Source organism: Rhincodon typus, chromosome 33 (genome assembly GCF_021869965.1).
Source record: "Rhincodon typus isolate 14 chromosome 33, sRhiTyp1.1, whole genome shotgun sequence".
NCBI lineage: Eukaryota > Metazoa > Chordata > Chondrichthyes > Orectolobiformes > Rhincodontidae > Rhincodon > Rhincodon typus.
This window is the reverse complement of record NC_063364.1, coordinates 35,437,843-35,443,842: the sequence shown is the minus strand read 5'-3', so window position 1 is coordinate 35,443,842 and position 6,000 is coordinate 35,437,843. Positions and strand designations below refer to the sequence as shown.

Here is a 6,000-nt window from a genome sequence, read left to right as displayed (position 1 = left end):
CAGAAACTCAACTAATGTTCTGGGGACCAGGGTTCAAATCCCATCTTGGTAGATTGTGGAATTTGAATTCAAAATTCCAGATTTGTTTTTAATAAAAATAATCACTGATGGCCATGAAATGATTGTCGATTGTCAGAAAAGCCTATCTGGTTCACTAATGTCCTTTAGCGAAGAAAATCTTCCATCCTTACTTGGTCTGGTATACATGTGACTCCAGACCCACAGCAGTGTGCTTAACTCTCGACTGCCCTCTGCAATAGCCCAGGAAGCCATTCAGTTGTACCAATTGCTACATTCTTATATACACTCAGACACACAAACATTGATAGACAAGTACATACACCGTCAGACACTATCATGATCCTAACTGATATTATTTCTGGACAAGTCAGATCCTAGGCTGAAATCTGGCTGGATAGATCAGATTTTGTTATTTTGGTTTTACTGAAACACAAGCACTCGAGGGTGCAGATTCAGTTTTAGCAAGAAGACCAGAGGTTTATTAACTGACAGAATTGAAGATAAAATATGTAGCAGCCTCCTGGCTGACTACATTGGCCAAGTAAAACTCTGAAGTCACAAAACCCATACCCCAGACATAGTGCAAACACAGCAGCCAGCTGCTAATGATATTAGCATAATGTAAAAGGCAACAGTTATTCTGGGCAGATGTATCCCCAACAACTTATCCACTAAACAAAGGAGGGCACAGACAGGAAGGCACCCAGTTCTGCTACAGAAAGAAATGAACAGTAGCATGCCATCCAATGAATGACAAAGTTTCAAACTAGTGATTGGCCAGAACTACAGAAAGTTCCAGAAAACCATCCAAAAAGCACAAAAACAGGGTTCACCAGTAGACTAATTTCCCTTGAATCTTCTGGAGGCCTTCCAAAGAGACCAGCATGGCAAGAAGGAGAGACCATCTGGAAAAAGAGAGAGAGAGAGAGGAAAAGAGAGAAAGCAGCTTTGCAGATCTAGAGACAGAGCCAGGAGAGCAACTGCATAAATCTATCAGAGATTTGAGAAGTATTGTAAGTTTAAGGGGCTGAATAAGATTAGAGATAGAAACCAAAAGAACTGCAGATGCTGTAAATCAGGAGCAAAACAGAAGTTGTTTGAAAAGCTCAGCAAGTCTGGCAGCATCTCTGAAAAAAAAAAAATCAGAGTTAATGTTTCGGGTCTGGTCCTCAGTTCTGAGGAAGGGTCACCAGACCCGAAACGTTAACTCTGATTTTTTTTTTCACAGGTGCTGCCAGACCTGAGCTTTTCTGGGATTAGTGATAGTATGTTTGTTAGGAAGCAAGTTACAATAACCTTTAATACTAAAGTTGGAACTGTTTTGTGTTGGTACGAGTTTGTGTTCCTAGTGATTTGACTGCTTCAATATTGTGGGACACTTGGGCAAATTCATTCATCACGCTCTGGTCAGAGTTGTCTAATTTGTTTTAAGGAGAAATTAGACAACAACAAAAAAAACCAAACTATTTACATATGACGCATATTTAAGGATCTTGAAGTACATGGTAAGGCTACAATCCCATGAATCCCGACAGTACTCAAACCCAGAGGAATTCCATTCTGTCTCGCACATAGGGTTGACTTAGCTGAAGGTGAGAGTCTGATGGCTTTTTACTTGAATTATCATATAACTGTGCTCGAATTTTCTCAGATTCAAGTAACCCTTCAGGGTTTTAACCAAGCACTTCTAGTCTGGAACTTTTAAGATGAATTCCTCACACAGAGATAACATCTTTAACAACCCTATTGTAAAAATCTTTCTTCCAAGCTATGGGTGTTTCCTCTATTACACCAAAAATTCCAGAATCTTCTATCTGAAAGTCTAATGCACTACATTTTTCACTTTTAAATATTCCCGATGCAAACAAATGAAAACATCCACTGCCTGGATGGGTGCAACTCCACAAACACTTAGTGTCAAGCTGCTTATCAGACAAAGCAGCCCATACGAATTTTACCACATCCACAGCCATCCACTCCCTCCACCACCGACGCTAAGTAGCACCACTCTGTACCATCTACAAGATGCACTGCAGAAATTCACCAAAGATCCTTAAACAGCACCTTCCAAACACACAACCATTTCCATCTAGAAGATACATGGGAACACCACCAACTTCAAGTTCCCTTCCAAGCCACTCACCATCCTGACTTGGCAATATATCACTGTTTCTTTACTGTCACTGGGTCAAAATCCTGGAATTTTGTCCCTAAGGGCATTGTAGGTCAACCTGCAGCACATGAACGGTTCAAGAAGGCAGCTCACCACCAACTTCTCAGGAGGTAATTAGGGATGGAAAATAAATGGTGTCCAAGCCAGTGTTCCACAAGTCAATAAAAAAGTTTGTCTACGGGAAATCTAATAATGTGTTTTAAAATAAATTGCTGTGGCTACAGAAATATTTACAAGTTAATTAGAAGCCCCTTCAGAGACACACAAAACCCCCAATATGCCATGAGTTCAAAATCCAAAATAAATGATATTAAAATGTATAAATCACACATCTTACTTCAAAACACAGACTTACATATGAACAGACACATACACTAGCGCATACAAATATTCGTCTCTCCTCTCGCACAATCTCTCACACTGACGCGAACAGACACATTCTTGCATACACACGCACAGAAACTCACACACGCAGAAACTCACACATACTCTTTCATACAGACACACATTGTCTCAAACACAGACAGACACATATACACACACAGAGCTGTGAGGGTCATAAGTGAGATTTGTGGGAGAAGTGGACAAGAAGTTCAGCGTGTCCTACTGTAGAAACCCTACTGGTTGTATGGAAGCAGGTCATTCAGCTTATCGAGTCCACACGGACCCTCCAAAGACCATCCCACCCGGGCCCACCACCCCCTACCCTTTCCCTGCATTTCCCATGGCTCATCCACTAACCTGCACGACTTTGGATTGTGGGAGGAAACCAGAGCACCCAGAGGAAATCCATGTCGATACGGGGAGAATGTGCAAACCCCACACAGACAGTCGCCCGAGGGTAGAATCAAACCTGAGTCCCTGGCACTGCGAAGGCAGCAGCACTAACCGCTGAGCCACCATGCTGCCCTAGCAAATATCTTAGCAAGCCACTGAGTTCAAATGAATTTCTGCAGTGCACCATGTAGCTAGTACACATTGCTACTGAGTGTTGGTGGTGGAGGGAGTGGGTGCTTGAGGATATGGTGCCAATCAAGTGGGCTGCTTTGTTCTGGATTGTGTCAAACGTTTTGAGTGTTTTTGGAGCTGCACTCATCCAGGAATGTGGGGAGTATTCCATCACACACCTGACTTGTGCTTTGTAGATGTAGACAGGCTTTGGGGAGTCGAGAAGTGAGTTACTCGCTACAGGATTCCTAGCCTCTGGCCTGCTCTTGTAGACAATATTTAGATGGCTTTATATGATATTTACATTGAAAATATTAAGTATTTACAGTATTAATGTCCAGTTCAGTTTCTGGTCTGTACTGAAAGGCTGCAGAAGGGACATTTTGCAGAGGGACACGCACCCAGGTCATGACTCACCTCCGTTATATTCCACTTCCTATCTTACAAAATATGCCAGATAAGCTTAGCATCGAGAAATCTCAATATGGAAGTCAAAGCGGGTACCAAAGGCACTGGCTGTGGGGAGTATCCATGTTGTTCAGCACCAAACAGCATCTCAGAGAATGATCTACAGGCAGCAGTTGTACACACCCCTCATCCACAGATGCTGATTTTAGCAACCTGTCATGCCCATCATGGTATCTCTCCGATCCAATTGCAGGATGCACAGATCTGCACTGTAGGGTATGCCAGAAGCAAGCATTGAGAGGCTGCTGTAAGGACACTGCACATGGACAGGCACCTGACTCACAATGGACCAGGCTGCATCTCAGGGCCACTGACTTTTTTGCTTAGCGCATTGGAGCTTCAGCCAGAGTCAAAGGCTCTCACTAATGCCATGTTAAGGTGCTCTTCGGTGCAGACACACAGGCAGCCTGTTTGTCAGGAGGGAGCAGTCTGGGGTTGTGGGTGATTCTTGTTATACAAGACACTGACGTGGTAATCTAGCACCTAAGGCATGTGCCAGCTGCCTGTGTGACAACAACACTGCTCATTTATTAAACTAATGGCCATGTTGGTCAGTGGGTGGGTCATGTCCTCAGCCCAGACAAAGGGCAGGGGGTGGGTTGAGACTCACTGTCAGTCAGGAGTTCCTGGTGTCATCAGTCACAGGCACCAACTATGATTATGGTCACTTGTTACTCAGGCCATTAATAGGCAGGAATCTGTCTGACTGCAGTCCAAGGAGTGGGCAGTGGTCATTCTGTAGGGCCAGCAGCAGCATAGAGTCATAGAGCTGTACAACGTGGAAACAGACCCTTCTGTCCAACTCGTCCAGTTGGAGAGCTGTAAACACAGTCATGACAGTTCCACTGCCAAAAGAGATGGGGGAGTTGAGGCTGAGAGGAAAGCATTTGTAAAGGTGGGAACATGGACACTAATGACTTTATGGTGTATGCGGTTGGGGGGGTGTGGGGACTTTGCTGAACAGCCTTCGAGTGCATGGAATCGTTAGAGGAGTGATATTGGCAATGACCAACCTTGTGATCTCCACTGGGGGAGATCTGACAATAAGGTTGGCATCATTAGGGTGTAATATTGGGTCTTGGGAAACAAGGAAGATAGTTCCGACAAAGGGTCACTGGGCCTGAAACGTTAACTCTGCTTTCTCTCCACACGTGCTGCCAGACCTGCTGAGTTTCTGCTTGTTTCAGTTGGAAGCAAAGTTCAATGTAATGTGTCTCCACGTGAGGAGGATGAATAGAAATGGGCTGTTGGGGTAACACGAGGTGAAAGAGAACATGTAGGCTCTAATGGTGGGGGGGCTACTTGGTGACCAGGGTGTACACCACCATCTCTGATCCCTGCCATTACTTGCTGTTCTAACAATGTGTGAGATGCAACTGGTAAATGGCTGAGGCAATACCCAGGGTCAGGACGAAAGAGTGGGATCCATGTCAGCTGGACAATAGGACATTGAAGGGGCAAATACATGAAGCAGGTGTTTGCAAACATCAGTTACATTTAATTTGCAATTACTTAATTGCCCATTTGCATTGCACGCAGAGTAAATCTGCTTAAGGTTAAAATGCTGGTGGAAGGCAATTTGTACCATGCCATTGATCCTTGCAAAATGAACATTGGCATCTCAATGATACGGGAGTTAACAACAATGACTCTAAAAGATGACATTGCTGGCTAAAGCCGAACAATTAATTGTATAATGTCCAAGACTGCTGTGGGAGGCACAGACCATCACTTCATTATCTGTTATGTAAGTTTAATTATGGACTCTCCTGAATGCGATGAGAATATGAAGAATCGATGTGGGACTGAGGTGGAAAGGGACTCTAACTTTTTGATGTAATATGCTGCTCACGCAGCAGTTGGTGCACATGTTGCAGCCTGGGCAGTATGATTCAGAACCATAACTGACTTTACCCAGATGCAGGGAGCCATCACTGCACAGACATGGTGCTGACAGGGCCAAATCTCAACACTGCGGAATTCATCAACAGGAAGAGGTTCCATGTGGAGGTGATCTGTGATTGCTATCCTGGCATCTGCTACAGCTCCTACATCCTGCAGCACTCTCACATACCTGGTGTGTTTGAGGATCTAGGGGCCTTACAGGGTTGGTTATTGGGTGAAAATGGCGTTCCACTGTGACCCCCTGACTGATGTGGAATGCAGATACAATGCAGATGGTGGGGCTGCGGAAGGTATCGTTCTGGGCTGGTCTGGGAGGGTCGCTCCAGTAAACTTTGGACAGAGTATGCTGCATCATCCTGGTGTGCGATGCTCTGCCCAATTGGAACAGGCAATGAGGCGATGTAACCGATGCTGAGGATCTGGGGGAACTGGAGCAAGTTGTTCCAGGAAAGGCATGCAGTAAGGTGGAGTTGGAATCGGACATG

The 6,000-nt window shown here is 44.7% G+C and overlaps 1 protein-coding gene across 1 annotated transcript in view; it reads right to left on the bottom strand.

The window, feature by feature from the left end:
- Positions 1 to 6,000, bottom strand: part of LOC109938855 (aminopeptidase Ey-like) — a 269,455-nt gene that overhangs the window by 19,598 nt on the left and 243,857 nt on the right. The window lies entirely within an intron of this gene.